At 41.7% G+C, this 23369-nt stretch overlaps 1 protein-coding gene, 2 long non-coding RNA genes and 1 other non-coding gene across 5 annotated transcripts in view; 1 reads left to right on the plus strand and 3 right to left on the minus strand.

The window, feature by feature from the left end:
- Positions 1-6012: 6012 nt before the first annotated feature.
- Positions 6013-6614, minus strand: LOC129391921 (uncharacterized). The gene is made up of 2 exons (XR_008616801.1): positions 6381-6614; positions 6013-6294 (listed from the first exon to the last, which is right to left on the minus strand). It is a non-coding gene; the product is annotated as an uncharacterized lncRNA (long non-coding RNA).
- On the minus strand, positions 6487-6620 carry LOC112065366 (U11 spliceosomal RNA). Its single transcript, XR_002891993.1, has one exon. It is a non-coding gene; the product is annotated as a U11 spliceosomal RNA (small nuclear RNA).
- Positions 6621-8240: 1620 nt separating this feature from the next.
- On the minus strand, positions 8241-10210 carry LOC129391922 (uncharacterized). The gene is made up of 3 exons (XR_008616802.1): positions 10184-10210; positions 8675-8771; positions 8241-8285 (listed from the first exon to the last, which is right to left on the minus strand). It is a non-coding gene; the product is annotated as an uncharacterized lncRNA (long non-coding RNA).
- Positions 10211-10456: 246 nt separating this feature from the next.
- The window catches only part of TAF12 (TATA-box binding protein associated factor 12), a 29482-nt gene continuing 16569 nt past the window's right edge, over positions 10457-23369 (plus strand). The window contains exon 1 of one of the 2 annotated variants that reach the window (XM_007100878.4): positions 10457-10573. The gene's annotated coding sequence lies outside the window, so the exon portion shown is untranslated. The remainder of the gene's footprint in view (positions 10574-23369) is intronic. The other variant, XM_007100876.3, reaches the window with a different exon arrangement.

Below are 23369 nucleotides of genomic sequence, written 5' to 3' on the forward strand. Positions count from 1 at the left end.
GAGTCCGCCTGCCGATGCAGGGGACATGGGGCATGTGGGAAGATCCCACATGCCGCGGAGTGGCTGGGCCTGTGAGCCATGGCCGCTGAACCTGCGTGTCCGGAGCCTGAGAGGCCCCAGCAGTGAGAGGCCCGCGTACCGCAAAAAAAAAAAAAAAAAAGAATGAAGACGAGAAGGCAGCATGACAGGGGACTTCCCCAGTGGTCCAGTGGGTAAGACTCTGCGCTCCCAACGCAGGGGGCCAGGGTTTGATCCCTGGTCGGGGAACTAGATCCCGCATGCATGCTGCAACTAGGAGTCTGAATACCGCAACTAAGAAAGCCCACATGCTGCAACTAAAAGACCCCGCATGCTGCAACGAAGATCCTGCATGCCGCAACTAAGACCTGGCGCAGCCAAACTAAATAAATATTTAAAAAAAAAAAGAAGAAGAAGAAGGCAGCATGACAGGAAGTCAAAAGACCAATTAGGAGGTTCTGGCTGTAATATAACAGAACAGGTGATGACGGTGGGGATTCAGGAGGTGGTCTTAGAGGGGTCTTTTGGAGGTGACTAAGTGATGGAGGTGCCATTCACTGAGGTGGAGGAGACAAGAGGAGAAGCAGGTTTGATGGGGGGATGGGAATCTAAGGGGAAGTAGGGATAAAAATTATGAATTCAGTTGTGGACATGTTGAAGTTGCAGAGTTAGTAGCTGGCCAGGCAGCTGGAGACAGTGTTCCGGGCTGGAAGTAGATACCTGGGAAGAGAGACCAGAGGCTGCCCACTCTGGGGACCCATAGGCCATACCTCTTCACAGATGGATAATGTAGAGTGCAGAGAATGCCTGAAGTTTTTTTTTTGTTTATTTTGTTTTTGTTTTTGTTTTTAATTGGTTATCAACATTTACAAATCCAGAGATATCAAGTAAAAGGATTTCCGCCTCCTCTTCCAAATTGGCTGTTCTGGTCACACTGGGCCCTGGGCCCACATACTGGGAAGGCCACAGCAGGCTGGTAGGGGAGCCCACTGCTCCTCCAGATCAGGCATGAAGTCTTCAGCTGGTCCCACCACAGCAGGCCTGCTGCAGATTCCACTCAAGGCCTGGTCCTGGCAGCCATAGAGTTTCATCCTCTGGCATGGGCAGGAGGTGACACCGTAGAAGAGGAAAAAGTTGGTCTGGGACAGAGAAAATAATTTCTCCCATTCTGTAGTGGTTATTGTTAGTGGTTATTGATACACAAAAGTTGTAAATTCTGATGAAGTCCAATTTACTTATGTTTTCTTTTGTTGCCTGTGCTTTAGGTGTCATATTTAAGAAATCATTACGAAACCCAATGTCATAAAACTTTTCCCCTGTTTTCTTCTAAGCACCTTATAGTTTTAGCTCTTAAGTTTAGATCTTTGATCTGAGTTATTTTTTGTATGTGGTTTAAGGTAAAATTTCAACTTCATTCTTTTGCATGTGGATATCCAGTCTTCCCTACACTATTTGCTGAAAAAAACTGCCCTTTCCCCATTGAATGGTCTTGGCACTTTTATCAAAAATCATTTGATGCCACCATTTATTTCTGGACTCTCTATTGTATTCCATTGGTCTATATGTCTGTTTTTATACCAATACCACAAAATTTTTACTTAGTTTGCTTTGTAGTAAGTTTTGAAATCGGGAAGTTTAGTCCTCCAACTTTGTTCTTTTTCAAGAGTGTTTTGGGCATTCAGAGTCCCTTGAGAATCCAAATGAATTTTAGGATGGGTTTTTCTAAATATTTCTGTAAAAAATGTCATTGGGATTTTTATAGGGATTGCATTGAATCCACAGTTTGTTTTGGCTAGTACTGGCATCTTAACGAGATTGTCTTTCAACCTGTGAACATGGAATGTCTTTCCATTTGTTTCTGCCTTCTTTAATTTCTTTCAGCAATGTTTTGTAGTTTTAATGTACAAGTTACACTTCTTCTTGGCTACATTTCACCTCCTTGGTTAAATTTATTCCTAAGTATATTATTCTTTTTGATATTATTGTAAATGGAATTATTCTTAATTTCCCTTTTAGTTAGTGTATAGACTACAATTTTTGTGTGACCTTCATTTCTTATCAGTGGTCACTGATCCCAACATCCGAGATATGGACCAGATAGGGGATCTCAGGAACCAGATTTGGTTGGTTTCAAGAGAGGAGCCATGCTGGCATCTGTCCATCTGAAGGATGGAAACTTCCTCTTCTCTTCTGACAAATTGACACCCTCTTCCCCTCCATCCTTCAAAATACCAAAGCTTCATAGCCTCTCAAAATCCATCTCCCTGAACCACCTTCCCTTCCCCCACCCACCTGCAGTAAACCTTTCCAGTTGGGAGTCTCTGATATTATTTGAAGTAATTCTATTTTAATTTCAGAAGGGTGCAAGTGGTGAAATCTTCATTACCTGTAAAATGAGAAGACTGTTTTGTCCTACATAGGAGAGTACAGTCAACTCTCTGGAATGGACAGAAACACGCTCTCTTGTTTATTCCTATATCCTAGGACATAGTAGGTGCTTAGTAAATAGTGGCCAATGTAATTGTATATACACAAGAACTTCATGGATTGTGAAATGCTCTACAAATATGTATTGAATGTCTATTATGTGCCAGGTACTATACCAGAAACCATGGACGCAAGTGGTCTATAAGTCATAAATAAGTTCCCTGCCCTCACATACGTGACATCTGGCTGGGGAATATAGATATTGAACAATTAACTTTGCAACTAATACATTAATAACAATCATGATAATGTTCTGCAGAGAAGTATATGGTGCTATGAAAGAGTGTAATAGAGTGTAGGGGAGCTAACCTAATGAGGGTTGGGGGTGTCAAGGAGGCCCTCTCTGAGGAAGTCACATTTGAACTGACATATGAAGAATGAGGAGGAGTTAGCCACTTTGGGAGAAGGGGAGAGGAAGACAGGCTGTTGAGAAAGAGTATTTCTAGATGGAGGAGAGAAATTTCTGGAGGCCCTGAGTTGAGGAGAGTAGTGGCTTCGGAGAAACTGAAAGACGACCAGTGTGGCTTGAGCCCTGAGAACAAAGGCGGTGGTGGGTCACTCAAAATTTACAGGATGTTAACCCAAGCTAGTTAGGTGCCATTAAAGGGTTTTAATGAGTGAGTGAAAAGTTTTCAGCTAACACACAGAAGCTCAAAATACAAGAAATCTACTGAAGTCAAGTTTCTAGGGACTTCCCTCATGGTGCAGTGGTTAAGAATCTGCCTGCCAACGCAGGGGACACTGGTTTGAGCCCTGGTTTGGGAAGATCCCACATGCTACGGAGCAACTAAGCCCATGCACCACAACTACTGAGCCCGTGTACCACAACTACTGAAGCTCGCACACCCTAGAGTCCGTGCTCCGCAACGAGAAGTCACCGCAATGAGAAGCCCGATCACCGCAAAGAAGAGTAGCCCCTGCTCGCCGCAACTAGAGAAAGCCCACGCGCGGCAACGAAGACCTAACGCAGCCAAAAATAAATAAATTTATTTTTTTTAAAAAGTTTATAAAGTAGGGAACTTATTCCATAAACTGATTATATATTCTCAGGCGCCTAGCTGAGTGAGCTTTTCTCCTTTTAGCCCTTGATTTTTTTACAGCTTTATTAAAATATAATTTACATATAATAAAACTTATCCATTTTAAGTGTACAATTCAATGATTTTAGTAAATTTATAGAGTTGTGCAACATAATTTACTTTTAGAACATTTCCTTCACCCCAAAAAGATCCCTCATGCCCATTTGTAGTCAGTCCTTGCTCTCAACTCCAGTCCCAGGCAATCTCTAACCTACTTTCTGTCTCTAGATTTGCCTCTTCTGGACATCTTGTGTAAAAGGAATCATATAATATATGGCCTTCTGTGACTGGCTTCTTTGTGAGTCTGGTTTTATTTTTCATCATTTGTATTCCAGTGACTATGTGTCCTCATTATTTCTCTAATCTTTTTGTGTACTCCATATTTTCTTAGAAAACTGGAGAATACGGATAAGTAGAACGAAAAAAGCTTCACTCTCCTAATAAATCTTCCTTCTCTAACAGATTCCACTCTAGTTGACATCCTCCTTGGGTATTCTGTGCTGTGAGAGCAAAGGATTCCTCTCAGAAGACCTGAGCTCACCTCTTGACTGCTACTTTCTAGCTCTGTGATCTGGGCCTCTCAGAGCTTCTGTTTTCTCATTCGTTAAGTGAGTAAAATAATACAGCCAGCTCTCTGTATCCCCAGGTTTTGCATCCACAGATTCAACCAACCATAGATTAAAAAAAAAAAAAAAAGCAGAAAGTTCCAAAATTCCAAAAAGCAAAACTTGAATCTGCCACCTCCCTGCAAGTATTTTACATAGCATTTACATTGTATTAGGTATTATAAGTAATCTAGAGATGATTTAAAACATAACTGGAGGGCTTCCCTGGTGGCGCAGTGGTTGAGAGTCCGCCTGCCGATGCAGGGGACACGGGTTCGTGCCCCGGTCCGGGAAGATCCCACATGCCGCGGAGCGGCTAGGCCCGTGAGCCATGGCCGCTGAGCCTGCGCGTCCGGCAACGGGGGAGGCCCGCGTACAGAAAAAAAACACAAAAAAACAAACATAACTGGAGGATGTGCATAGGTTACATGTAAACACTAGGCCGTTTTTTGTTTTGTTTTGCTTTTGGCTGCATTGGGTCTTTCTTACTGTGCGCGGGCTTTTCTCTAGGGGCGGCGAGCGGGGGCTACTCTTTGTTGTGGGGTGCAGGATTCTCATTGCGGTGGCTTCTCTTGTTGCTGAGCACAGGCTGGGCGCGCGGGCTCAGTAGTTGTGACACACGGGCTTACTTGCTCTGTGGCAATGTGGGATCTTCCTGTCCCCAGCATTGGCAGGCGGATTCTTAACCACTGCGCCATGAGGGAAGTCCCTAGGTCGTTTTACATAAAGCACTTGAATATGTGCGGATTTTGGTATTCAACGGCGGATCCTGGAACCAACTTCCCCATCCTGCACAGATATAGAGGGACCACTGTATATCTGAGTACACTATACATATGTTGTTAGAATTAATGAATCCTTGTAGCTAAATCTTTCTCTTTTCTTTTCTTTTGGCCCCATTGGGCGGCAGGATCTTAGTTCCCCGACCAGGGATCTAACCTGCGCCCCCTGCAGTGGCAGCGAACCGTCCTAACCCTTGAACTGTGGGGAATTCCCTAAATCTCCTATTAAATATAATCTTACATGTGAGAATGTATTCTTGAGACACGATTTTTTTTTTTGGTTTTAGATTTTTATGTCTCTTGCCCAATTGCTCTCCAGAAAGGTTGTTGCTATCAGCAGTAAGTAAGCGCTACTTCACTGGTGTTTTAAAGTATTGCCTCTACGTTTTTAAACGACAAAAGCTATAGAAGAACATCAACACAGCTTTAGAAAGCGATACGTACATCTGGGGTTTTAGATTTTTATGTCTCTTGCCCAATTGCTCTCCAGAAAGGTTGTTGCTATCAGCAGTAAGTAAGCGCTACTTCACTGGTGTTTTAAAGTATTGCCTCTACGTTTTTAAACGACAAAAGCTATAGAAGAACATCAACACAGCTTTAGAAAGCGATACGTACATCTGGTAAAAGGGGGGGGATTTTTTTTTTTTATACAGCAGGTTCTTATTAGTTACCTGTTTTATACATATTACTGTTTATGTATACATGTCAATCCCAATTTCTCAACGGGAGAAATTTTTACAAAATATGTTTTGCATGATGATTCCATCGCTGTTGCAGACAAACAATTGCAACGAGTACGGAAAGTCTTTTTCCCGGCATAGAGCAGTGCACTCACGGACAAATATATCACTTTCGTTGCTTACGTCTCAATTTCGTAACTTGTGAAAGGAGGAAAGTACCTGCTTTTGTTATTTCGAAAAAAGAAAAAAATCAACTGCTTACTTGTGAAAGCAGTCTTCACAAACAATTCACACCCCCGACACCCCACCTAAATTTCTGAAAACCAAACGTTGTACACCATAAAAAAAATTAATCACAAGGTTTTTCTTTTTTAATAAATTATTTATTTATTTATTTATTTTTGTTTGCTTTGGGTCTCCGTTGCTGCGCGCGGGTTTTCTCTAGGTGTGAAGAGCGGGGGCTACTCTTCGTTCCTGTGCGCGGGCTTGTCATTGCGGTGCCCTTTCTTGTTGCAGCCCACAGGCTCTAGATGCATGCGCTCCGATAGTAGTGCCAAGCGGGCTCATTAGTTTTGGCGCACCGACTTACTAGCTCTATGGCATGCGATATCTTCGCGCACCAGGGCTCCAACCCGTTCCCTGTCTATCGGCAAACACACTATTAAGCCCTGCACTCCCAAAGAAACAGTCAAGCACAACGTTTTGAAAAAAAATCACTGTTCCACTTACTTGTTTACGAGAAAAGCGAGATGGGTTGTTGATTTGTTCATAAATCAATCCGTTACATGTAACTACTGAAACACATTAATACTCTGTTTTTCTAACCTGGTAAAGGAGGGGCGCCAGGACCAACGATCACTAGCTGCCCGGTAACCAAAAAATTATGCTTCCGAAATCTCTTGATGTCGATTCCGCACGAAGAACAAACGAGCTGCCCCACGTGTGTCACTCACGACAGAAGCCCTTTTTACCGTACCATCAATAAAAGCAGGGTGGCAGTGTCGGCAAATCCCTTTTTTGATAAAGGTGAAAACAAAGTCGATGCAATTTTCTACTCAGAGTTCCCTAAGTTGAGGGTGTAACTGCAGAAACTTCTGAGACGGAGAGAAGGCTTCATAAGGAGACTCTATCGTTTATTTTTGGATTTTCATTTAAAAGTAAAAGCTAAGACTTGACTTATATGCAAATATGCGCAGTGCTTGCTGGGAAGGTGCCGGAGGGTGCAGAGGGATGGGAGGGGAGGAGGGGTTTGTGGGAGGGAACCGTGACGACTTACAGCTGGTCTGGGACTCTGCAAGACCTGCTTCCCCGCAGCTGTGGGTACCTATCTGGGGAAGGCACAAATCCCATCCTGTTAAAATTGAAAATGCACAAACTTGTGCCACTCCTAGCCGTCCACCCTGAAGCTGCCCCAGCACGTGAGCACTGGAGGCACCGGATCCCTGTAAGAGCAAAAAACTGGGAGCTAATTAATCTTCACCTACACAACAACGAAAGAGTAGAATGTGGTGGGTTCATAAAGTGGAATGCCATCTGCTGTACTTCCAAGGAGTGGATTAGACATCAAAAAAATTGACTGATAAAAGTTTCAGAATAAGGTACAGCATGACACCATTAACGGAAACAAAGTAATACTGCGCTTTATCAACAGGTATAAAAAAATTGAATGAAAAAGGTGTTGAATACGGGAATACGGTACAGCATGATACCGCAATAAAGAGCATACGTGTGCACACAAAACCCAGTGCTTTATTTTCAATGGCTACATGTTTGTATTATTAACACATATCAATTACCTCTGGAAAGGAGGGAGGGAATCTGGATGAGGGCAGAGACACACAAAACTTTAGTTTTACTGTAATGTTCTCATTTTTAAAAAGCATAGATTATTATTGTGCATTTTATTACTTGTGCAATTAAAATTATTTAAAAAATATAGTCCGTGCTTTCTATATTTTCTCTATTTCATTTCTTAAAATCAGGTTTCTTTTTTTAAATTTTATTTATTTATTTATTTTTGGCTGTGTTGGGTCTTCGTTTCTGTGCGTGGGCTTTTCTCTAGTTCCGGCGAGCGGGGGCCACTCTTCATCGCGGTGCGCGGGCCTCTCACTGTCACGGCCTCTCTTGTTGCAGAGCACAAGCTCCAGACGCGCAGGCTCGGTAGTTGTGGCTCACGGGCCTAGTTGCTCCGCGACATGTGGGATCTTCCCAGACCAGGGCTCGAACCCGTGTCCCCTGCATTGGCAGGCAGAGTCTCAACCACTGCGCCACCAGGGAAGCCTAAAGTCAGGTTTCTTGAGGTATAATTTATATACAGTAAATTCACCTTTTTTTTTTGGCTGCATTGGGTCTTCGTTGCTGCACGTGGGGTTTCTCCAGTTGCAGTACGTGGGGTTTCTCCAGTTGCAGTGAGCAGAGGCTACTCTTCCTTGCGGTGTGCAGGCTTCTCATTGCGGTGGCTTCTCTTCTTGCGGAGCACAGGCTCTAGGTGCGTGGGCTTCAGTAGTTGTGGCACGTGGGCTCAGTAGTTGTGGCTCACGGGCTCTAGAGTGCAGGCTCAGTAGTTGTGGCACACGGCTTAGCTGCTTCGCGGCATGTGGGATCTTCCCAGATCAGGGCTGGAACCCGTGTCCCCTGCATTGGCAGGCGGATTCTTAACCACTGAGCCACCAGGGAAGCCCGTAAGTTCACCTTTTTTTATCATACAGTTCTGTGAGCTTTAACAAACTTGAACAGACATGTATCTGTTACCACAATCAATCAAAACATTTCTATCACCCCAAAAAGTTCCTTTGTCCCCTTTTCTAGTCAACTCCTCCCCCCATTCCCAATCCTGGCAACCTCTTTTCTGGCCCTGTAGTTTTGCCTTTTCCAGAAAGGCATAAAAATGGAATCATTCATGTATACTACATTTTTAATATAAAAACTATGTGCTAATTGTAAAGAAATTGATACAGTACAGAAATGTGAGAATGCTTTTCCCAAACTACTATTAACCATTTTGTGTTTATCTTGCCTCCCACCTGTAGTGGTGCACTGTGGAAAACGCTATGGAGGTTTCTCAAAAAACTAAAAACAGAACTATCATACGACCCAGCAATTCCATCCCTCGGTATACATCTGAAAAAAACAAGAATAATGTGAAAACATACATGCGCCAGAATGTTCATAGCAGCATTATTTACAATTGCCAACATACGGAAGTAACTTAAGTGTCCATCAACAGATGAATGGATAAAAAGGTATATATTTATATTTATATATAAAATAATGAAATTTTGCCATTTGCAGCAACATGGATGAACTTGGAGGGCATTATGCTAAGTGAATAAGTTAGACAAAGACAAATACTGTATGATGTCACTTATATGGGGAATCTAAAAAATCCTACAAACTACTGAATATAATGAAAAAGCAGATTCACAGATTTAGAGAACTAGTGGTTACCAGTGGGGAGGGGGGAGGGGCAATTTAGGGGTGGGGAAGTGGGACATACAAACTGTTGGGTGTAAGAGATAGCCTACAAGGATGTATTGTACAACACGGGAAATACATAGCCAATATTTTGTAATAACTGTAAATGGAGTGTAACTTAAAAATTGTACAAAAAATAAAAGCAAAAAAAGTAAACTGGGTCTTAAAAAGATGGAGTGCAAAAACAAAAATGGTATGCCAGACCCTTAGGATAATGAAAAGAGCAGTGACAGAGAAATAAGACTAGGAAGATAACTTGGAGCCTAGTGGTGAAGGGGCCTGGAATCTGTGAATTTGGATCTGCGGCAGGGTTAAGAGTGGATTGGGAATTTGGTGGGATGAGGATGGCAGGATATAAAGACAGGGAGAGCAAGTTGCTACACCAATTCAGGTAGGAGGCAGCTTTTCCTGCTGACACTGCTGCTCACTCTAAGCTGTCCCAGCCCTTTGTACATTCCTTTATGTCTGGGGTTCTTGGGTTCTTGTCCATTTTAGTGTGAGGACCCGGCCTCTAGAAGGGACTCAGGCTGGAATCGGGTCTTCTTTACAACCCTAGCATCTAGCATAAGGTAAACAGCAGTTCTCACCATTGATAGTCAACCGAAAGCATCAGTTTAATGGTCAGGGTGAGAATTCTGAGTTCAAGTTGAGAGTTTGCACTTATTAGTTAGAACTTGCTTAATCTCTCACAGGTTTCATTTATTTATTTATTTATTTACTGACTGCGCCGCGCGTCATGCAGGATCTTAATTCCCCAACCAGGGATTGAACCCGCGCCCCCTGCAGTGGAAGCGCGGAGTCTTAACCACTGGACGACCAGGGAAGTCCCTCTCACAGGTTTCCTTTGAATCATTAAATGACTGACTTATCGGAGGTAAGGTGTATAGAAAATTTCCTGGTAGACAGCAACTGCTCAATTGTTATTATTAACTGCCAAATCACAACCACAACCGGTCTCTCTTGTCCCCAGGTTTTTCCTGTTGGGGTCCAATAGGATATCTATGGAATGTTGGTCCCAGGAGATATTACCGTCCTCATATCTCGACAAAGACACTAACCAAAAATGGCGACCTATAGGCCATCCGAGGGCGTGTTTACCGGTCATGCTAGCAATATATACAATAGGCTATTTCGGGGAGAAAGAGCGAGCGCAGGGTTCGTAACGCCGGGTAGAAGGCACAGAGCTTGCTCACACTACCAAGCAGGAAAAAGCCCAACAGCCCGAGCCGACCGACAGCGCTGGATCTCGACCACGTGTCGGAGGGCAGTCTGCGCCTGTGCAAGCCAGGCGCGCGCCCGCTGGCCGGAAGAGCCGCGCGTTTCCGGGTTGGAGGCGGGGAGCGGTGCCGGAAGTACTCGGGGAGGGCCGAGCAGTCGGACCGGCTGCTGAGACGAGCGCTTCACTGGGGCAGTCTCCGCATATCATGGGGAGATAGACGCTGCTGCCTGTGAGTCTTGGGCCCTGGCAGTTAAGGAAGAAGAGCGGGAGGAGGGAGTCAGGACCCAGACCCACAGTGGTCAGTGTTTCAAGAGCCAGGTTGTGGAGGAGACGGGGCTGTGTTAGGAATCGGGCTCTTGGGACGGGACTGGGGGGCTCGCGGCTCGGAGAAGACGCGGCTGTGGGGACCTGGGCTCCAGGCGGGACTTAGGGAAAGGGGACGGAGTTAGCCGGCACCCGAGGGAAAGTGGGCTGAGAGGGACAGGATTGTGAGGACCCGCGCTCCGAAGAGGAGAGGGTCGGAAGAGAACGGGGCGTGAAGCCACGGGCTCCTGAGAGGTAAAAGCGGAGCCGTGAGGACTTGGGCTGCTAAGCGGTAGGAGCGGGACAGTGAAGACCCAGGTTTCTAAGGATTCAGAAACAGGGCGGCGAAGACTTAGGTTCCTGAGAGGCAGGAGCAGTAAGAGAACACTTGGGTTTGGGAAGAACAGGAGCGGGCAGTGAAGACGGGCTTCTGTGGGAACGGGATCGGGGCTTGGAGACTCCGAAGTACCTGAGGGAACAGGGCTGTGAGGACACTAGCTCCTAAAAGCGGAGAGTATAAGGGGCCATGGATGTGAGGAGATCAGCCTCCAAGGGAAAGGGAGAGAGTTCGGAAAAAATAAAGTGATCCTTTTTTTTTTTTCTTTCTCATATTGGTGAACCGAGAGTGGTAAAGGATGTATTCAGGGAAAGACTCCTTCGCGCTGCCTACTTGGCTTTTGGCAGGCTTATCATGTGTCGGATACAATCTAGGAAGCCCACTTGCAAGCATCTTCGTTTTCTGCTTCGTTCTGGCGAAGCACTGCTGTAAAGTTGAAGCAGTTTGAACTCAGCTATATACTTGATAAGTGCTTTAAATCCCATTCCACCCAACTCTGAGCACAGATCTCTGCATCTCAAAAAAAGAGGATGGCAGAGATGGAAGGACCCGGAAAGATACTCTTTTTTAAACTCGTATTTTACATATAAGGAGGCTAAAGTACAAAGAAAGTTTAGGATTACAGTGAGGCAATGATTGATTAGATCATGATTTTGATACAGTACCCTGCTGTTCATAGCAGATAGGAGATGCTTGGTTAATATTCCTTGAAAACATGCTTCTGGAATCTTTGCTCTAACTTCAGACTCAAGAGGGAAGTTTTTACAAATTCTAGTATTTTATTTTGGGTCTTGTTAACTGTATTGACATTGATACAATGAATGTCACTTACGAGTTAGGAAACCTTTAAATGAAGCTCCTTCCCCCTCAACAATATAGTAAGTCATTTAGAAAGTCACAAATAAGTAAAATGTACCCTTTATTTTTAGCATAAGCATTTAGGGAAGATGGCTGCTTTTAGATAAGGATGGTGGAGAAACTTGGACCAGTCACTTTCATTCTTCAGTAATATCTTTTACTGAAACTTACTCAGACTATGGGGGCGGGTGGAGGTGGGAGGGAGGTCCAAGAGGGAGGGGATATAGGTCTACAAATACTGATTCACTTCATTGTACAGCAGAAACTAACACAACATTGTAAAGCAATTTTACTCCAATTAAAAAAAAAGAAACTTAGACTAACCAGATATCATCATAAACACTTTTCAAATATTAAATCATTTAATTATCACTTACAGCCCCACAAGTTAGATATTGTTAGTCCCATTGTACAGATTAGGAAATCAGTGCAGAAGGCTTAAGTGCCTTGCCTGAAATCCCATGCTACTAAGTGGCCCAGCCACAGTCAAACCCAGTTATGTGTTTGACTAAAACTTTTTTCTGTTTTTCTAAGTGGATTCCTCACCATGTCTCAGCTTGCTCATCAGCAAAATAGAGGTAATAGTTATACAAAGCATGGCATTGAATGAAAGCACTCCCTCCTCCTCAAGACTCCTCTTACTATCAAGTACTATAACTTATTAGGGTATTTATGTAGTGTAGTATTTGAGGAGAACTAAATTCCTGTGTTTTAAAGAAGCATAGATATTCAAGATAGAAAAATGGGACCTGAATAGAACTTTCCCTCCCATTGGAGTAAGATATTTAATTTTAAATTTAGGAGGCCAAGAAAGACGAATTTGAAGAACAGGAGCTTAAATTGGATTAACTTTACAATTATTGTAACATGAACTAGATGATTGGGGAAACTGCAATAACTTTGTTCCCAGTGGGTTTGCCTAAACTGTTTGCAAGTGCCTATACTAAGTGCAAGTGGTCAAAACTTACACCAAATTATGAGGTAAAGCATGGCCATACCACCATTTCAAAATACTTGATGGTTTAATTAATAATAGTTTATTCCTGAGTTATCATCCTCATCTACGTTTGCAAATTGTATTACTTATTTCACTCACTTGTGGCTCTAGCATTGATTGAATTATTAGAATAGGTTTTCTAAGGAAGTACCTGATCAGAAAATCATTGTGTTAAAGTTGATGTGAACATAGAACATACTACTTTTGAGCAAAGGTGTTTGTAGAAAGCCCCAAAGTGCTTTGGAGGTAGTACATCAGCAGTGTTTATAGCCTGCACTGTGACACAGGTGTTTTGGAGGCAGAAGACAAACTTTGAAATCTGTACATATGGACTTAATTTTAAATCTTATACTAATTGTTAGAGCTGGAGGAGACTTTAGAATTTGCCTGGTTCTTCTAATTACAGATGTAGAAACTCTGGTCAAAGGCAGCTCATATAACTCAGTGGCAGAGCTAGGATGACACCTAGCCCAACTGATTTGGGTCTTCCCTGTGCCACAATACCTCTCATCAGCCTCCTGCTGACCATTTGCCACTACTTTTTGTTTTTTAATCCACTTTTCTTTTGTTAATGTCTGTAGTAATAAGAATAGTTACAGGATGCCACCAGTACATAACAGGATGGGTGCAACCTTTTAGATTTAATATTACTAACTTTTATAACTAAGATTTAAAAGAGGAGAGCATATATAAAATACTAGCAAACATTTTTAATTGTACTTACTATGTGCCACACATTCTTATAAGTGCTTTAGATACATAAACTCAGTGAATTGTCACAACAGTGAGGTACACCTTATGATTAACTCCATTTTTCAGATGAGCTAGTAAAGAGTTTCCTGTTATAACTGTTCTCTCAAACTGTCCCACAGTTAATGCCTCTGTTTTTACTCAGTAGTACATTCCTACCTCTTGGCATTCTAAGGAAATGAGAGAAATTTGAGGCATAAAGAGTTTAGGTAACTTGCTTGAGGACATAAAGCTAATAAGTGGCAGAGTTGGTACTTGAACCCAGACACTGCCACCAGAGTCCATCTCTTGAACCACTGTACTGTACTACTTTTCTGTTAAGTCAAAATTGCCTAAACAGGGTCAAACTAGTCAAAAAAACTAGTGGAAAAAAATCCCACATTTCTGTTGCTCTCAGGTCTCACAGACTGCAATATATAATTGATTCTTTTTGGTTTATTTAGGCTGGGAAGCATGAGCTTGTTTAGATACATCTACAGGCCAGTGAGGAAAGAAACAGCCAGGTAGAAAACCCAAATCATTAAGTCATGTACCATAGTGTTAGGGCTTTTATGCTATCAGGCTGGTAGTCCCCTTTACTCCAGTATTTGTTTAAATAATAAATTCCTAAACATTTCAGAGGTAAAAGGGTTTTAAAGACAATCCAGGGAGTTCCCTGGTGGTCTAGTTGTTGGGATTCGGTGCTTTCACTGCCGTGGCCCGGGTTCAGTCCCTCGCTGGGGAACTGAGATCCCACAAGCCGTGCGGCGGCCAAAAAAAAAGAAAAGAAAATCCAGTCTTCTATTCCCCTATTCTCTTCACTTAAAAAAAAAATCTGTTAATGGAACAGATTCCCAGAGAAGACCACAGTCTTCTACTGCAAGGTCTCCCCCGTTTCCCTACTCTCTGAAAAATCAGATCCTCTTGATACAATAATAATAATAGAATTACAACTGGATTTCTGTTTGAGGTACAGGGTTGTTAAAAGGAAAAGCAATTAGGGCTTGTCATCCTCAGCCTATCAACTACAGTTTAAGTGTGATGGGTAGGGGGAGGGAGGATAGTCTTGGTTATTTAATTGAACTCCCAGCCAAGCTATCTTGTTTTGATAAAATCATTTAAGTATTTTCTACTGTAGATCACTGTGGGGTGTGGACTTTCCTGACTTCTTGAATCCCATAGCACATGAATTCCACATAGTAGGAGCTAGTAAAGAGTTTCCTGTTATAATTGTTCTCTCAAACTGTCCCACAGTTAATGCCTCTGTTTTTGCTCAGTAGTACATTCCTACCTCTTAGCATTCTAAGGAAATGAGAGAAATTTGAGTAGCTGGAGGGCAACCATGGTACATTACATAATGGAATTCAGGTTATTTATGGTCACTTCATTCCATTGTGCTTGACCAGCATCGTCTACAATTGGGCTAATGAAAGTTGTCACTGAACAGGTAATTTGGACCATTTTGATCATGTTGTGATTTTTTTAAACTTATTTTTAAATTTACACACCATGAAATTCACCTTTCTGAGGGTACAGTTCTATGAGTTGTGACAAGTGTGTACAGTCATGTAAGCCCCATAACACTCAAGTTACCTAGCAGTTCCACCACCCTCCAAATTTTCCTTCATGCTGCTCTTTTGTAGTCACACCCTCCCCAGTCCCCAAACCCTGGCAATCACTGATCTGCTCTCCATCCATATAGCTTTGCCTTTTCTGGAGGATCATGTAAATGGACTCATACAGGAAGTAGCCTTTGGAGTCTTGCCTCTTTCACTTAGATTAATGCATTTGAGATTATCCATGTTGTGTGTATTAGTATTTCTTCCTTTCTGTTGCTGAGTAGTATTCCATTATATGGATATACCCATAGTTTGTTTATCCATTAACCAGTTGAAAGATTGTTTTCAGTTTTTGGCAATTATGGACAACGTTGCTATAGAAATTCACATACTGATTTTTGTATGACTATAAGTTTTCATTTCTCTAGGGTAAATACCTAGGAGTGGATTGCTGGGTCATATGCTAAGTGTCTATTTAATTTTATAATAAACTGCCAAACCATTTACCAAAGAGTGCACCGTTTTACAGTCGCATCATAAATGTATGAGGGTTTGAGCTGCTCCACATCCTCTTTAGCACTTGTCCATTTATTTTATTTTTAATTTTAGTTATTTTAATAGGTACTTAGTGGTATCTCATTGTGGTTTTATTTTGCATTTCCCTAATCAATAATGATATTGGGCATCTTTTCATGTGTTTATTTTCCATCTGTATATCTTTGTTGAAGGATCAGTTCAGATCTTTTACCCATTTTTTTAATTGAGTTGTTTTCTTATTGAATTTTGAGAGTCTTTTATATATCCTGGATACAAGTTGTCAGATACGTGATTTGTAAATATTCTCTCTTAGTCTCAGACTTGTCTTTGTTTTCATTTGCAGAGCAGAAGTTTTATATTATGATTCAGTCCACTTTATCAATTTCTTTCTTTTGTGGATTGTGCTTTTGGTGTTGTATCTAAGAACTCTGCCTGACCCAAAGTCAGGGAGATTTTCTCCTATGTTTTCTAAAAGTTTTATAGTTTTACATTTTCACATTTAAGTCTGTGATCAGTTTTTAATTTATTAATATTTTGTATAAGGTGTGAGATAAAGGTCAAGGTTTATTTTTGTTGCTACTGCTATATTTTTTGTTATATTTTAAAAACAGGGGTCAGTATTACCTATTTCTTCAGTGGAAACAAACCAGAAAGTAGATTATTTTAATTTTTTTCATAGGTTACTTATGCACACATTACAGAATTTGGGGTATACAATGAAAGGTAAGTCTCGCACCTTGGTCCCATGAACCACCCAGGTACTACCATTCTGCTGTCCCCCTTAAGACAACCATTGTTTTCAGCTTCTTATGTGTCTTTCCAGGAATAATTTATACATTTGTAATTATGTGTCTTTTAAAAAAATTTTATTTCTTTATTTTTGGCTGCGTTGGGTCTTTGTTGGGGTGCGCGGGCTTCCCATTGCGGTGGCTTCTCTTGCTGCAGAGCCTGGGTTCTAAGCCCGGGGGCTGCGATAGTTGTGGTTCGTGGGGTCTAGAGCGCAGTCTCAATAGTTGTGGCACATGGTCTTAGTTGCCCCACGGCATGTGGTGCCTTCCCGGACCAGGGCTCGAACCCTGTCCCCTGCATTGGCAGGCGGATTCTTAACCACTGCGCCACCAGGGAAGCCCTGTCTTTTTTAATAAGTGATAACAAACTATGCTCACTATTCTTTTTTTTAAATTAATTAATTTTATTTATTTATTTTTGGCTGCATTGGGTCTCTGTTGCTGCGCGCAGTCTTTCTCTAGTTGCGGCGAGCGGGGGCTTCTCATTGCGGTGGCTTCTCTTGTTGCGGAGCACCGTCTCTAGGCACACGGGCTTCAGTAGTTGTGGCATGCAGGCTCAGTAGTTGTGGCGCACGGACTCAGTAATTGTGGCACATGGGCTTAGTTGCTCCACGGCATGTGGGATCTTACCAGACCAGGGCTCGAACCCATGACCCCTGCAATGGCACGCAGATTCTCAACCACTGCACCACCAGGGAAGCTCCAGGCAGATTGTTAACCACTGCGCCACCAGGGAAGTCCCTATCCTCACTATTCTGAACCTTGCATTTTCAATGAACAGTGTATCTTGAAGGTCATTTCATGAGCTTCCTCGTTTTTTAGAAACAGGTTTATTGAGACATTCACATATTATACAATTCATCATTTTAAAGTATACAATTCAGTGGTTTTTTGCTACAAACAAGATTGTGCAACCATCACCACAATCTATTCTAGATTATTTTTGTCACTCCTAAAAGAAACTCCATAAACATTAGAAGTCAGTCCCTATTCCTCTCCCCCACTCCTCAGCCCTAGCAACCACTAATCTACTTTTTGTCTCTGTAGATTTGTCTATTCTGGACATTTCATATAAATGGAATCCTACAATATGTAGTCTTTTGTGACTGGTTTCTTTCACTTAGCATAATATTTTCATGAGTCTCATTCTTTTTCAGTCTATTACATTGCATAGTTATATTCTAGTTTATTTAACTATATCACTTTTGATGGACATTTAGGTTGAAATTCCTTGTATGTATATTATTCTATTCACATACAAGTTCAATTATAATATAAATTGCTAAAAATAGAACTATGGGATTGAAACAATATATGCTTTTCTTATTTTGGTAGATACAGCCAAGTAGCTCTTTATAGAGACCTCTAACTAATTTATATTCCCCCACTCCAGCAACTTACGAAATGATTATTTCTCCATAAAATTTTCAAACACAGTATGTATAAAACTATTTCTTTTTTGTTTTTAAATTAATTTATTTATTTGGCTGTGCCAGGTCTTAGTTGTGGCATGCGGGATCTTTGTTGCAGCATGCAAACTCTTAGTTGCAACCACCATTGTAAAGCAATTATACTCCAACGAAGATGTTAAAAAAAAGAAAAACTCTTAGTTGCAGCATGTGGGATCTAGTTCCCTGACCCGGGATCGAACCCAGGCCCCCTGCATTGGGAGCGTGGAGTCATAGCCACTGGACCACCAGGGAAGTCCCTATAAAACTTTTTCATCATTGCCAAATGGGGAATAAATAGTACCTTGTAGTTTTGTTTTGTTTTGTTTTTGCGGTAAGCGGGCCTCTCACTGCTGTGGCCTCTCCCATTGCGGAGCACGGGCTCTGGACGCGCAGGCTCATTGGCCATGGCTCACGGGCCCAGCCGCTCCGCGGCATGTGGGATCTTCCCGGACCGGGGCACGAACCCGTGTCCCCTGCATCGGCAGGCGGACTCTCAACCACTGTGCCAACAGGGAAGCCCGATTAATTTGCATTTTTATTATGAATGAGAATAAGGATCACTTCATTATTTTAAGAACCATTTGAGGCCCTCTTACCGCAAAAAAAAAAAAAAAAAGAACCATTTGCATTTCTTTTTCTGGTACTGTCATATTTCTTCACAATATTTCTTTTGGGTAGTTGTTACTTACTGATTTGTAGTTATTTTTTATATATAAAAGAAATGAGTCCTTTGATATATCTCGCATATATTTTTGCTAGTTTGTCTTTTGTCCTTTAACTTTATGTTTGTTGCCATGCAGACATTTTTATGTTTGTGTAATTGAACATATTAGTCTTTTCTTTTATGGCTCCTGAGCTTTGTAAAGTCATCCTTAGAAGGATATTATTTATTCTTGAGACTATTGTTTTTCCAATTTTTAAAAATTGAGATAATTGTAGATTTATATGAAGTTATAAGAAATAATACAGGGCTTCCCTGGTGGCGCAGTGGTTGCACGTCCGCCTGCCGATGCAGGGGAACCGGGTTCGCGCCCCGGTCTTGGAGGATCCCACATGCCGCGGAGCGGCTGGGCCCGTGAGCCATGGCCGCTGAGCCTGCGCGTCCGGAGCCTGTGCTCCGCAGCGGGAGAGGCCACAACAGTGTGAGGCCCGCGTACCACAAAAAAAAAAAAAAAAAAAAAAGAAATAATACAGAGATCCCTTGTACACTTTGCACCACCAGTTTTCCCCAGTGGTAACATTTTGCAAAACTGTTGTGTAATTTGAGAATCAGGATATCAACATTGATATAACCCAACAATCTTATTCAGATTTCTCCAGTTTTACTTGCACTTGTTTGCTTATATGTGTATGAGTACTAAATCCTAAACAATTTCATCACTTTTTATAGGTTCATTTATCCATCATCACTATCAAGATATTGAACAATTCCATCACAAGGGCCCCTCATATGGCCTTTTATAACCACACCTCCCTCCCTCCCACCCAATCCCTGACAACCTCACTAATCTGTCTTCTGTTTGTAAAATTTGCCATTTCAAAAATGTTATATAGGGGACTTCCCTGGTGGCACAGTGGATAAGACTTCACGCTCCCAATGCAGGGGGCCCAGGTTCGATCCCTGGTTAGAGAATTAGATCCCACATGCATGTCACAACTAAGAGTTCGCATACCACAACTAAGGAGCCTGTCTGCCACAACTATGGAGCCCACGTGCTGCAACTAAGGAGCCGGTGAGCCACAACTAAGGAGCCCGCCTGCTGCACCTAAGACCTGGTGCAACCTAATTAATTAATTAGTTAGTTAGTTAATTAATTAATTTTTTAAAAAACAAGAAAAACAAAAATGTTACATAACTGAAATCATGCAATATGGACTCTTTTATTTATTTATTTATTTATTTTTGGCTGCGTTGGGTCTTCGTTGCTGCGCACGGGTTTTCTCTAGTTGCAGCGAGCGGAGGCTACTCTTTGTTGCGGTACACAGGCTTCTCATTGCAGTGCTTCTCTTGTTGCGGAGCACCAGCTCTAGACGCGTGGGCTTAGCTGTGGCTCGCAGGCTTCAGTAGTTGTGGCTTGCAGGCTCTAGAGCGCAGGCTCAGTAGTTGTGGTGCACAGGCTTAGTTGCTCTGCAGCATGTGGGATCTTCCCGGACCAGGGCTTGAACCCCTGTCGCCTGCATTGGCAGGTGGATTCTTAACCACTGTGCCACCAGGGAAGCCCCAATATGGACTGTTTTTGAATTGGCTTTTGCTCAGCATAATTCTCTGGAAGTTCATCCAAGTTGTGCATCTCAGTAGTTCATTTCTTTTTCTTGCTGAGTAGTATTCCATGGTGTGGATATATCACAGTTTGTTTAATGATTTACCTATTAAGGGACATCTGAATTGATTACAGTTTTTGATTATTGCAAATAAAGCTATGAGCATTCGTGTACAGGTTTTTGTGTAAACGTAAGTTTTCACTTCTCTAGGATAAATGCCTAGGATTGCAGTTGCTGGGTCATACAGTAGTTGTGGTTTTTTTTTCCCAAACCCACTTTATTGAGGTATAATTTGCATACAATAAAATGTATACATTGTAAACATATAGTTCTGTGAGTTTTGATAAATGTAGCAGCTGTGTAAGCATTCCCCCACTTAAGATATTGAATGTTTATATCACCTCAGAAACTTCCAACCTGCCCCTGTGCAGTCAATCTCTGCCCCATCTGTCACTAGAGATTTGTTTTTAGATCATTAGATATTAAAATTTCATATAAATGGAATCATATAGTATGTATTCTTTTGAGACTGGCTTTTTTTTCACCTAAATATTTTAAGATTCATTCCTGTTGTTTTGTGTATTCGTGATTTGGTCTTCTTTTCTTTTTTTTAATAAACTCTTTCCTAGAGCAGTTTTTTAAATCCATTTATTCATTCATTCATTCATTCGTTTATTTATTTAGGAGACCCTGCTGAGATAGCAGTGTTAGATTTACAGGAAATTTGGGAAGATAGTACAGGGTTCTCATATACCCTGCACCCAGTTTCTCCATTATTAACATCTTACATTAGTATAGTATATTCATTTCAACTAATTAACCACATTTGATACATTATTATTATCATTATTATTATTAATATTCATTTATTTTATTTTTGGCTGCATCAGGTCTTAGTTGTGGCACGCGGGATCTTTCGTTGCGGCACGCGGGATCTTTCATTGTGTGCACAGACTTCCCTTTAGTTGTGGCATGCAAGCTCCAGAGCACGCGGGCTCAGTAGTTGCGGTGCATGAGCTCTCTAGTTGTGGTACGCGGGCTCAGTAGTTGCGACGCGTGGGCTTAGTTGCCCTGCAGCATGTGGGATCCTACTTCCCCGACCACAGATCTAAACCCAGGTCCCCTGCATTGGAAGGTGGATTCTTAACCACTGGACCACCAGGGAAGTCCCTGATACATTACTATTAACTGAAGTCCATAGTTTATTCAGATCTTAGTTTTTCCATTTAGTTTTTATGTCTTTTTAGGCTCCTTTGTGACAGTACATGCTTAGATTTTTAAGAAACTGTAAACTGTTTTACAGAGTAGCTATAGCATTTACATTCCCACTAGCAGTGTGTAAGTGATCCAATTTCTCTGCATCCTCGTGAGCATTTGGTGTTGTCACTATTTTTTATTTTAGCTATTCTGATAGTTGGGTAGTTATATCTCATTGTAGTTTTAATTTGCTTTTAATGACTAATTTTTTTGATTGAATGTCTTTCAATTTGCTTATTTGCTATCTGTGTGTTCTCCTTGGTGAAATGTCTGGTGTGTCTTTTGTCCACTTTCTAATTGAATTAATTTTTTTTTGAACTATTGAGTTTTGAGAGTTCTTAATGCATTCTAGATACTAGTCTTCTGTTGGATATGTAGTCTGTCTTTTTTTGGATATGTAGTTTCTTCTAGTCTGTAGCTTGTCTTTTCATCCTTTCTGCGTGGGCTTTCACAGAGGAAACTTAAAATTTGCTGAGGGCCAATTTATCAGTTTTTCCTTTTACTGATCATGCCTTTGGTGTCATGTCTAAGAACTCTTTGCCTAGTTAGAGCCCAAAGATTTTCTCCTTTTTTTTCCTAAAACTTTTATAGTTGTACATTTTACACTTAAGTCTGTGATCCATTTTGAGTTAATTTTTGTATAAAGTGTTAAGTTTAGGTTTCTGAATATTTTTAAAAGATATTCTAGGGACTTCCCTGGTGGTCCAGTGGTAAAGAATCCACCTTACGATGCAGGGAACACGGGTTTGATCCCTGGGCAGGGAACGAAGATCCCACATGCAGTAGGACAACTAAGCCCGCATGCCGCAACTACTGAGCTTGTGCGCCTCAACTAGAGCCTGTGTGCCGCAAACTACAGAGCCCATGCGCCCTGGAGCCTTCACACCACAACTAGAGAAGAGAAAACCCACACACCACAGCTAGAGAGAAGCCCACACACCACAAGGAAAGATCCCACACGCCTCAACAAAGATCCCTTGTGCCACAACTAAGACCCGATGTAGCCAAAAATAAATAAAATAAATAAATACTAAATAAATCTTTAAAAAAACTTAAAAATAGGGACTTCCCTGGTGGTACAGTGGTTAAGAACGCACCTGCCAATGCAGGGGACATGGGTTTGATCCCTGGTCCAGGAAAATCTCACATGCCGCGGAGCAACTAAGCCCGTGCACCACAGTGCTGAGCCTGTGCTCTAGAGCCTGTGAGCCACAACTACTGGGCCCATGCGCCACAACTACTGAATCCCATGTGCCCTAGGGCCCGTGCTCCGCAACAAGAGAAAGCCTGCGTGCAGCAACGAAGACCCAATGCAGCCAAAAATAAATTTTAAAAAATAATAAATAAAAAATAAAGATATTCTATATTTTATCTAGTATATGATTTTATGTTTAAAATTTAAATATCTGATCCATCTGGAATGGAGGAGTGTGTGAAAGGAGGAGTGTATTACTCCCCCCATTCCAGATTGATCAACTGTTTAAATTTTATTTTATTTATTTTTAAATAAATTTGTTTATTTATTTTTGGCTGCGTTGGGTCTTTGTTGGTGCGCGCAGGCTTTCTCTAGTTGTGGCGAGCAGGGGCTACTCTTCATTGCAGTGCGTGGGCTTATTGTGGTGGCTTATGTTCATACTGATAATCTTTAATAAGGCTTTTTCATAGGACTTGATCTGGGAAAATAGTTTGCTTTTATAACATTAGGACAACTGTTACCATGTTAACAGTCTTTTCCTTTCCCATTTCTTCCATTGGTAAGATTTGTGGGTAAGGGAAAAGGAGACGTGGACCACATATGGTTGTTGTTGTTGTTTTTTAACATCTTTATTGGAGTATAATTGCTTTACGATGGTGTGTTATTTTCTGCTTTACAACAAAGTGAATCAGTTATACATACACATATGTTCCCATATCTCTTCCCTCTTGCATCTCCCTCCCTCCCACCCT

Source organism: Physeter macrocephalus, chromosome 3 (assembly GCF_002837175.3).
Source record: "Physeter macrocephalus isolate SW-GA chromosome 3, ASM283717v5, whole genome shotgun sequence".
Lineage (NCBI taxonomy): Eukaryota > Metazoa > Chordata > Mammalia > Artiodactyla > Physeteridae > Physeter > Physeter macrocephalus.